At 37.4% G+C, this 11,286-nt stretch overlaps 1 long non-coding RNA gene across 1 annotated transcript; it reads right to left on the bottom strand.

The window, feature by feature from the left end:
• Nucleotides 1–404: 404 nt before the first annotated feature.
• On the bottom strand, nucleotides 405–8,964 carry LOC115096121. The gene is made up of 5 exons (XR_003857979.1): nucleotides 8,893–8,964; nucleotides 7,069–7,197; nucleotides 6,041–6,172; nucleotides 1,479–1,512; nucleotides 405–711 (listed from the first exon to the last, which is right to left on the bottom strand). It is a non-coding gene; the product is annotated as an uncharacterized LOC115096121 (long non-coding RNA).
• Nucleotides 8,965–11,286: the final 2,322 nt, after the last annotated feature.

Here is an 11,286-nt window from a genome sequence, read left to right on the forward strand (position 1 = left end):
TTATGTGCTTCCATTCATAACTCGGTATTGGAGGGTTTTTTCCATAGTGATCAAATATTTAGGAAAAAAAATGCATTTCCTGAGAAAGTGATTACAAATATTGTTCTGTTAATTGTTACCAAATCAGGTGGAAATTCTTTACTTTCTGAAATGGTCCCTGATGCATGTTTATCTGACTTGCCTCTCACAGCTTCAGGGAGGTAGTAAGAATAAATGATTTTCCCCAAATAAATTTACTTTGAAGCATCTTGTACTGGGGATGAAATAAAATTCTCACAGTTAAGATCCTGCACCTTTCTATAATATCTTACAAATTGAAATAATAAAACAATGAAAGGTCCTGCAGTCAGTTACCAGTATGTATGTTTATTCACAGTTATAATGAACTGTTACTCTTGCACTGCATTAAAGTCTGTCGGCCACATGCATTTTTTCTGGCCTGTGAATCTTCTAATATTCTGTTCATATTTAAAAACATGAAAAAGAAGGGGCCCATCTCATGTATCATGCTTTGTTGGCTTTCTTCAAACTAGAGAAAAAGTATCCTCCTGTGAGAGATATTACATTCCGTGCTGGAACAAAACTAGGCTCTCTTTAATTTTGTTTTCCAGAGAGAAGTAAACCCGGGTCATTGAGATATGTGGTCTTTCACAGGTCATTTGCGCAGAACTGTATGTTTGTGCCACAATCGGAACCCAGAGCTCAATAACGCTGTGAAATAAAAACTCAATGTCAGAAAATCTTCTAAACTGTAATTTGCCCAGCAATAGTTGTGACTAAACACATTTATCTTTTCTCTCATTCTGGAGACCTAGCCATCAGTCAGCTGCCTTTCTTAGGATGATAGGATTAGGGTTCTTCTTAATGTGGAATTTTTCCTAATTTCTAATGTTCGATATGTTACAGGTATGCACAGAAAAAAAAAAGGCTGATGTGTTACGTTTCTATCGTTTCGGGTTTCCATGCACATTGTTTCGTTTGTTCGTTTTCGTTTACTTTTCATTATATTATTACAACATGCATGCTTAACTAATAGCGTTTACAAAAATGGCATAATGACACTAAACTAAATTTAATTTGTATGTTTGTGTCATTCCGGACAGGAAATGACACAAAACAGTAAAACAAAATTTGATGATGTTTTCATGTCATTTTAAAATAACCTCACATCCCTACAAAATGACCCAACAAAAGTTTTGCTTTTGATCTAAAAACCTAGGAGTCACAAAATTTAACATCTAGAACAGACAGTGGTACATTTTTGGATGATGAGTTGCCTAGCGGCTTGATGTAAGGCGACCTGTGTGTAAGCAGTCTTTAGCCATATATATAATGGGCAAGTCTGGAAAATCCTTAGGCTACAGTTACCACATTTATGTGCATTTTTTTTCCCTAAGGATCTTAATAAAACAGCCTTTTAAGTAGCCATGCCTAGATGCAAATTGCAAGTGCATTTTTTCTTTTGAAAATTCACTTACCCAAACATCTCCATGGACTTTGCACCTCCTTTTTCTGCAGGCAGAGGAAAAAGAGGATAAGTACCTGGGCACGTTTGAAAAGGCCGTTCTGCACGTGTACTTTACTTCCCCGACCTGGACAAATGGCCTGAAAAGGTCCTGCTTGCTAAGCACTTGTGCTCTGGATGGAGAACAGAAAACACCTCAAAATGCAATTCTAGAAGGAAAGTCAGAGCCCCTGCGCAGTTACAGATTTAGTTTTTCACTTTAACTGCTTGCAGGACAGTTCCTCATCTTTCTGGGGTCTCATCCCCAGCAAAAATGCTTGTGTCCCTCCTCCCTTTGCATGGCGTCTGCACTCTGCTTCTGTCAAGCATTTTAAGGGATGTGACTTCCAATGCATGCAGGGTCGGCTGGGTGGCATGCAGGGATCTCTGCAGGAAACGACTGCAAGGGAAGCAGATTCTATTGCTTTCCAGGACAGACGTTTGCTAGGATTTCCCAGAATCCATGTCCAACATTCTGAATTCTTTGCAGGTTGTTTGCAATCAGAAAGATTGTATCCTCCTCCACCTCTCACCACCACGCCATATATCTGCATTTCTCAATCAGCTATTACAGGTCTTTTAAGAACAAAATATATTTGCAAATTAAAGTTTGCTTCATAGCAAGAGGTCAAGGTACTAAATTTTATTAACATCAACTGCTAATGTGTGTTCATTAAGTTGTATTATTGGCCCATGTTAATGAGATGCAAATGGGTTTTGGTTTACTTTACTAAAAGTGAACGCAATAGCAGACATTACTGCTGCACCTTCTCAAGCTGTAGTTAAATATTTTTGTATTAAGAGATCTGTGCTCACTTTTGCAAGTTTTAATGTGTGTTATTTTACTATGTGGTTATAGGTATTAGGTAATGAGCTGTTTTGCATCTCATTACCTCATTTGCATAGTTTTTGCATTAAAACCCTCATGTGCTAATTTATACACATTAAAGGTGTGTGTTAATTGTAAAAACTAGATGTCGCATGCTAGCAGTGCTTTATGTGTTAGCATTAGCACACTTTAGTATATTAGTCTCCAAGAAAGGAGTGCCAGAAATGAATGATATATTAAATCAGGGATAGTGAACTCCAGTCCTGGAGTGCCACAACCAGGCCAGGTTTTCAGGATATCCACAACGAATATGCATGAGATAGATTTGCATACAATAGAGGCAGTGCATGGGAATCTTTCTCATGCTTATTCATTGTGGATATCCTGAAAACCTGGCCTGGTTGTGGCACTGGAGGACTGGAGTTCACCAGCCCTGTATTAAATAAAGTAAGTTTTCAAATACTTTACAACCATACATAAAGGCCTGGGATCCATTCCTGGGTCAGATCTTCAACTTCCTAAATTAGCTGGGGATGCTGTGGAGGAAAAGAGGGGGGAGGGGCATTTCATCCATCATTGGTTGGCGACACCTAGCAGCCAGACCTAGGGTCCACATTCATTGAATTCTGAAGGAAAGTGCAGTTTAGGGCCCCTGGCTGAGGACTGTCACTGCAATGGCTGGGCTGAGTGGGTAGGGAGACATAGAAATAGGTAAGAACCCTCAGGCAGTTGTGAATGAAGGCTCCTGGTACTGAACCCAACAGAGGCCAGTCCCATAGAGCTGGAGGTCCAAAGAAGCAGCAGGAAAGTGCTGGGGGAAAAAATAAAGTAGGTTGGTCCTCCCAACCCATCAGTTAAGGGGCACATGAGAAAACCCCCTAACATAACTTATCCATTACCTTATCAGCAAGACAAGGGAGCCATCAGAGGGGGGTTCCTTCGTATCTCCCCTCCTCCTGGGATTTTTGTAAACTGTGGTACGCAATGTTTCCTATTTTCCTTAAGACATACTTTCTGAATATTTTCTGTCATAATTTGTGATTTTAATTAATATTTTTCAATTCTATTTTTATGTTCCGGTGATAATGTATTTGGAAAATTTAATGCAATCCATACATTCATTAATCATTAATTAATTAATTAATTAATTAACAAACCAGCTTTGCTTCTGGTGGTTTTGTATTGTGTATCTATGTTTAGATATGTTTCTATGTTATTTATAATTACACCCAAAACATCTACTGTGCAGAGTAAGGGGTTTTGATTCACTGAATATCCTATTTCTAAAAGAACATAATTTTCTGACCTTTGTTTTGTCGTTTTCCAATTCTCTTCATGCTAGAAACATGAGATGTTCTGCTGTTCTATATTTGTGATGCTTATTCTGAGTTATTTCCACCTTTAAAATCAGTCTATTTGCCTCTCTCTCTCTCTCTCTCCCTCCCTCCAAATTTATAATTTTAAACTCCAAATATTTCTGTGAGTTCTAGAAATGTTTAAATTTTATCTGTGAAAGCATTCAGGCAATTTTTCAAAGGAATTACATGTGTAAATGTAACACACTGTTGTAGCAGTTTTCAAAAGCCATTTGCCCCTGAAAAGTGCACTTAATGTGGATAAAACCTAAGGATAATTCAATGACATATATTGTAGCAATTTTCAAAAGCACATTTGCACAGATAAAGTGCACTTACACATGTAAAGCCCAGTTTTAAGCACAAAAATGCTTTTGAAAATCAGGCCCTTAACTTTTATAAAATTATTTTAAATGCACTTTTTTTCAGCAGGAACATATTGAAGAAACTGGATCACACTGTTCTCTTGTATGGATTATTCCAGTTCACAGTCTAAACAGGAGCTGAATTTAGCATGTTGAAATGTAAACTTTCAGTATTTTATTTTTAAGTTCTTATCAAATATATTCATCAGACTTGGTAATATGAAACTATGATTTTATTTTATTTTTTATTCACTGGAACTTTCTAAAAATGTTTAAAACACTGGAATCATTTTAATTAGTATCTTCTGAGCTTAATAGCAGGCCTAGGATTTCAGTTCACAAGAAACTTTGAAAATTTGTCCCCGCTACACCCTCCAAGTGGAAAATAATTGGATAAAATTGTTCTCATTTTCTCCCTTTGAAATTTAGAAGTTATTATTTTGTCACTCAAAAAATTGGATGCATTGATTTCTATATATTTATTTTCCATAAAAACTCTTGAATAACTCCATCAGCCTATGAAATGAACGTGCTCCTATAAAGTCAATTTTCCTTTACTATATAAATGGAACGAATAATTTGCCAAAGAGAAAGACCAAAAAGCTTCGGTCAATGCTGCACACGCTGCGTGCGGACCTAGGCTTCTGATCCCACTAATCTTGCCTTGAGCCATATAAGTGAACCAGCTTACGCGGGTCTACAGAAGCTCTGGTGCCATCTAGTGGACAACATCAGGAATCCCTTCTCAAGCAGGAAAGCAAGAGCCAGTGACCGGATCTCAGTCGTATGATTGCCGTACGAGTTCTCTTGAATGTACGGAAATAAAGATCAATAAACAAATCATATATATATAGCTGATAGCTCTTTATTATAGTTCTACACTAACAGACCTGATGAAGGGAGTACAGCTGAAAGCTGCTCTATAAATGTATTAAATTAATTCACTAAAACGGTCTCACCTGATATGTTCTTTTGTTTATTGATCTTTACTTCTGCACAAACACAACATTTAGACATCGCCCCTGTAATTTGCGTGGCCCAAAAATTACTTGCACTATATTTTGCTTCCTATATTTGAGGTCAACAACTTAAAGTTCACCATTACCCTTGATACATAACTTAAATGTCTTAGGACTGATTGTGAAGATGTGCTGACCAGATTCATTTATTTCATTGGAACTGTTCATTTTCTGTTCATACTTCTCAGCAGAGCATAGGCTCCTGACACTTCACAGTAAAATAAAATGTTTATCAGTGGGTACTAGCGATCGGTAATCGTTACGCTCAGGAATCCAAACAAAATAAAAAGTGTTTGTTGTCATACAGAACTGTTATGATTTATGATAATTAAATGCCTTGTTTTGTCTATCTCAAGAAATATCATTGTCAAAAAGGAAAATTGATTAGGTATTGTCACAGAAATGGAAGACAGAGACATAATGATATATTTTTTAATTCATTTTAAATTCATTCAAGCAATCATTTAATATATGGTAAAGGCCCATTTAATAACATTCTTCTTTCAAGGCTAGATGTTTCCAAATTACTTCTATTTATTTTGCAATCCTATATTTAAACTTGACAAATTCCCTTGGAGATGATGCATACAATCAAAATACACAGGCAGCCTTTTGTTACTACAATAATAATACCACTTGTATTAGAACCCAAGAAAACGATAAATTTATGGTATAAGAAAACTGATTCAAATACTAAAATAGCTGATACAGAGAAGCAAAAATGACTGAAAACCTACCCAGTGATTCCTTTTCTTAAAAAAAATCAATTAAAAAAAAGAAAAAACAAGTTGGCTTGCTACATTCCACTCTCCCCTCAAAAATTAGTAAACCGACGTAAAAAGCAAAGCTCAGTTTGCAAATATCTGACCTCAGAGAATGTGGACAATTTGGGGTTTTAACCACAATGGTAATGAGAAAGAGAAGGAGGAGGCGGCGGCTAGCGATCGACTTCTCCTGCCCTTACTTACCCGTTAATAGCTCTGGATGCCCCTTCTGCAGCTCAGCTCCTCGGCTCCTCGTTCTCTCTTTATTTAGAAGAAAACGTGTCTACTCCGCAGAATCAGACATGAAACCTCAGGAAGTTGGCAAAAACCCACTCACTAAACAAACAATCAGGGAAATACAAATTTAAGAAACATTATTAATGCGTTTTTTTTTTTCCTGTGTGTGTTTGTGTTGGTGGAGAGCGTAATTATGATGAACAATTTGATAAGAAAGCTGAGGGTAATACGGTAGCAATTCCCTCCATTTGTTTTTAATTCTGATTCTTTAAAAGTAACGTTTGAAAAAAAAAGTATATATGTATATATAAAGAAAGATGAGTATATTTTCTTATTAAACAAAGTCTGTTTTGCTCTACTGCTTTACTGTTTACAGAGCAAACAAACTCGCTTTTGGTAAACATTACACCTCATTAATAAAGCTAGGCTCTACCCTACTTCAGCAAAAGCAAAAAATAGTTTGCTCTCACTTTTAAGGTTTTTAAAGCATTTTATGTTAAATGGCTTCTTTCAAGAAATTAATGAGAAACAGGGATAACGTTGACAGAAGGCAGATGAACGCTACCAGTTCAAATCAGCGCAATGAAAGTTCTTAACTTGGGTTTCTGAGATTATTCATTTTCGACAAATCAAATCATGAAACAGCTAATTTGCACATTTCAAGTGTCCAAGGATTTTAGTCTGTGATCAAAGGCGCTGTAGTGATCTGTAAGATGAAACCGAACTTTGCTCAAACGTACTAAATATGTGTAATGTGCACTCGTGCATTTGGTATGGGGTATGCTAGGGTGTGCGAGTAATGTGTGCGCTTATTATCTGTTTCTTTTAACTCGATACTGAAGCTGGTAAGGTAGGCTAAAGGCACTACCGGCCAATATTGCAATTTCTCTGAAAAATATTAAAGACAATAGAGCAAAATTAAGTCACTCCTGTGGGATCTGTTTCGGAAGGCCCTGGAACAGGAAACTCGATTTAAAGAGGCCATTTTCACTCACTGTGGAGCGCAAGACGTTTCTGGATGTTGCTTGGATTTTGTCCTTGTTTTCCTGATTTACCGCAGTCACCAGTACATTTGCCACCTCTTCCCGGGCTCTTCTACAAGAAGTCAAGCCCCAAATAAATATCTGAAAACCAAGTTTACAGTTTTTATTAAGTCCTTTCATTAGTGGAACATAAAAAAAAAGATTAAATACCAATCATTTACATAAACCTTTCTTTGAGCTTACTTATATTGAAAAGCTGACAAAGAAGAAAGCATTAGATATTGTTCTATTTGGAAGTATTTTGGGGCTTATTATTCTATTATGGTATATTAACATTTTGTTTTTATAAACCACTTAGAGATTTTTTTTTTCCTGTTTTTCTGTTTTATTATGTGGCTGACATTGAATGTATATTTAACTTCTGTCTGTTTCTTTAACAAATAAAGAATTTTTATAAAACATTAAAATGTTAGAAAACTGTAAGGCAACCGGGCAACACACCAGAAGAAACGAATGAATCACATTAACTCTTGCTTTCTCCGAAATTAATTCTTACAGGTTCCTACCAAACAATCCGTTTTTATCAATAACAAATTATTCTATTGGGAAATTCTAATATGAACTATTAATGAACACTAATAAGTTAAACATTTTATATATGTGATAATTTGGCAACAAATTAATTTTTATAGTGCAGATGTGATTAGACACGATGCTGTTTTAGTCTCCCTTCCAAAGGCAAAAAATAAAAAAAGGCTAATGAGCGATCACCACGTCTGTGTACGTTTATGTGTGTCTATTCTCTAATAAAACGTTTGCTTTTGGGGTCCTGTCCACACCAAATTTTCAGGACACGTCAGGGGTAGGAAATTATCCTGAAACAGGGCTACACGTGCATGCATCTCCTAAAACGGGATAATCAGGTCTACATGGAACTTCTGGCTTTGGTTTGTTTGGTTGTTTGTTTGTTTGTTGTTGGGGTTTTTTTTGTAGTGAAACAGATTTTATTTGCACTTAGCAAAAAGTAAATATAATCGAGTGTTTGTATACTGACGGTCAGACTGCACAAAAGTAAGGCAGAGAGAGGTGCAGAAAGCTCCAGAGTCAGATTGCTGGCATGATTTTGAATTAGACATTTGCCCTAGGATTCAATTTTCTACAGCTTCTGGGCAAGAAATGTCATGCAAAATGTCATGCAAGTAAAAACGTGCATAATGAACCCTGGGGGATCTTTTCCCTGAAATACTCAGTTGAAGAACTGGACAAAAGTGCCATAGTGCATTTTATAGAAAACATAACTTAGATGGAGTATTTACTCTGGGATTGCAGGAAATTAAGTCCTTGGGCAAAAGATGCACCATTTCAAAACTGGGAAGTGGTAAGGTAAAAGCTAAAATGCAAACATCCTGCCAAACGGTACCTTACAAAGCTGCTATATTTTGACAATTGCATCTAGACCTGAAGAATGATTGACCAGGTTAAAAAAAAAAAAAAAGATGAATACGTTTTCAGTACTTTAAACACAATGAATTGTTCAGTGTTCACAAAGAATGACAAATGAGTAGCATTCAAAAACTAGATGAGCTGTGTCCCTGAGCCTAGATGCAACTGATCATTTCGTGCTCTTTAAATCGCTAACTACCGGGTCTGCTGGCTAAAACCTTTTGCCCCGGATTCTAAAGGAGAAAACTCATGAATGTTCACAAATAAAGCACAGCAATGCGTCAATTTTGAATTTGTGTAACTGAGTTACATTCCAGTTTTCATGGGTCACTGCTAAAGCAACACATGTTCTAAAAAAAAAAAAAAAGAAAATATTAATAAAGAATATTTTACTTGCAAGCTGGCTTCGTTCCACCAGGACCATGGATGAGCTGGCTGCATACACATTGTATAGGCAATTAGCACTGTTTTTCTAACCTCATGGAGAGAGATTTTCCTTTGGAACATGTTTATTACTGATGATGTGCACTTTTTAGCCCAGCTTTTCTTATGCATGAGCAGGGATGTGAAAGTCCCCCCTTCTGCTGTGCTCAGATTATGAGCCACCTACACCACCGCTTACGGCTGCAGTCCAGAGCCTCCCCCCAGCGCACAGGAAAAAAAACCAAAAACCATTAACGTTCCTGGCTGCACAGGAATTAAAGAAGTCATTGTCAGCAAATATCAAATGGGATTGTTACAAATATCCACCTCACGTTTACGGATACTTAATGTTTCTAAGCCAGATAGTTTCTAAAAAAAAAAAAAAAAAAAAGACTTTCACGCTTCTACTAAATCCTTTAGAAAGAATCGCTTCTACCCCATCTTCAGGCCAGCGCAATCACGTGCGCTGAGCCTAGCGCACGTGTCCATAACCCCCGATGCAATAAGGAGGTCAGCGCATCCAAAATGCACATTCAAACTCCCGCGTAGCTAATAGCACTCATTACATGTGAGTTCCATGTAGATGAGGCTGTTAGCTACCCGTGATGCAAAAAAATCCCCGAGTAACTGCCTTGGTCTTTATTTTCTTGTCACAATATATATATATATATATATTGTTGGTTTTTAAGCATTAAAAACCAACACAAACTAACACAAGTCAGAGAAAGAGCACTATCATGGAACACCATGCCCACAGAGGTAAGACTACAGAGAGACTTCAAGGTCTTTCAAAAAGAGCTTAAAGACGCGGCTCTTTAGAGAAGCCTTTTCACAAGGAGAGCGAGAAAGAGAGAAACGCTGAAAGCTGTACACACAAAATCTTTATACAGCACTAGCACAGTATATGTATGTACGTCATGGTTTGTTTACTACACCCTTAATTGAAATGTATAAAATAAGTCTTTATTGTAGTCACAGGTCAGATTAAACAACACTGAACATATAGCCTTTATTACGAAACTATGTTACCGAGCTTATAGGGCACCACCCTACTATTAGGAACAGAAACATGTACAATTTACTATATGTGCCTCTATGTAAACCGTTGTGACGGTAATATACTGAATGACGGTATAGAAAAGATTTTAAATAAATAAAAACATTAAGCACTCAGTGCCAAACAAATCACAAATAAAGAGGTAGATCAGGGGAAATGCGCTGGTGCTGGGACATGAGTGGAACCTTGACAGACTGCATTTTCTGCCATAGATACCCATAGTGTAAGAGAGAGAGAGACAGAGAAAGTGAGAAAGTATGATGAGAGGGAGGGAAGAGTGAGAGATAAAGAGAGGGAGAGAAAGAGAGAGAAGAGGTCAGAAAAGGAGAAAGGTGAGAGGAAAGGAGAGATAAAGGGGATGGGGCAAAGCAGAGAGAGAGAGAGAGAGAGAACTGATACGGATAAAGAAGAGAAGGATGAAGAGAAGCAGAGAAAAAGATGAGAGGGAGAGAGAAGGCGAGGGAGAGAGAAGCTGTCTGTTCAAACCTGCCTTCTAAAGAGCTAGGAATTGCTCCCAGACATTACAAAGTAATTTTAATTAAATTCGATAGCCTAAAAGCCTAAAAAGAATGAAACAGGTTTTGAAATTTATATCGTGACAGGGTGAGAGTTGTGGCAGGATGAATGGCAATGCGCGATTCTTGCTGTATTTTTGGTGATCTTAGCACCATTCTCCAGGGTTGCACCCCAGCTCCTTTTACAAGCTCCTGCTTTTTCTCCCAGTCCCTGCCTTTCTGGCCGTTTCCTGCACAATCACACCCACCATCAAACTGTTCAGCTGCTGACACTTACACTTCCCAAGGCAACTCCTGAAGAGTTTCTGAGGTCAGGAGACGTGCTTTGTTATTCTCTCCTCTTTAGATTAAAAAAAAAACCAAAAGATTGAATTATGAATTTATGCAAAAGATGTGCTAATGGACAGCAGCCAGGGTTGAAGCCTTGATGACTGGCGCCACTGCTCGCCTTTCAAACTTGTTCTAATTCAACCTCTTTTTGCGCCTGAGACATAACAAAGCGTAGTGTGATTTCAAATTGTTGGGCTGGACGCTTTGGAGATATCATGTCCCTTCATTAGCTTGCTGATGATGAATGTGACACATGGGATAATCGTACCTAACAAAATGCAGAAATTTATCGAGAAAAATCCAGTTGCCAGTACAATGTGTAGGGCAGAAAGACATGCTCGGACCATTACTGCTTCCTTAGAGGACAATCAAGCTCCACACCTACAGAAGAAAACCAGAAGAGATGACAGCTTTTTAGTTAGAAGTTTTTTCCTTTTTCTGTACGTATAACAGGATGAATTT

Source organism: Rhinatrema bivittatum, chromosome 7, assembly GCF_901001135.1.
Source record: "Rhinatrema bivittatum chromosome 7, aRhiBiv1.1, whole genome shotgun sequence".
NCBI classification, from domain to species: domain Eukaryota; kingdom Metazoa; phylum Chordata; class Amphibia; order Gymnophiona; family Rhinatrematidae; genus Rhinatrema; species Rhinatrema bivittatum.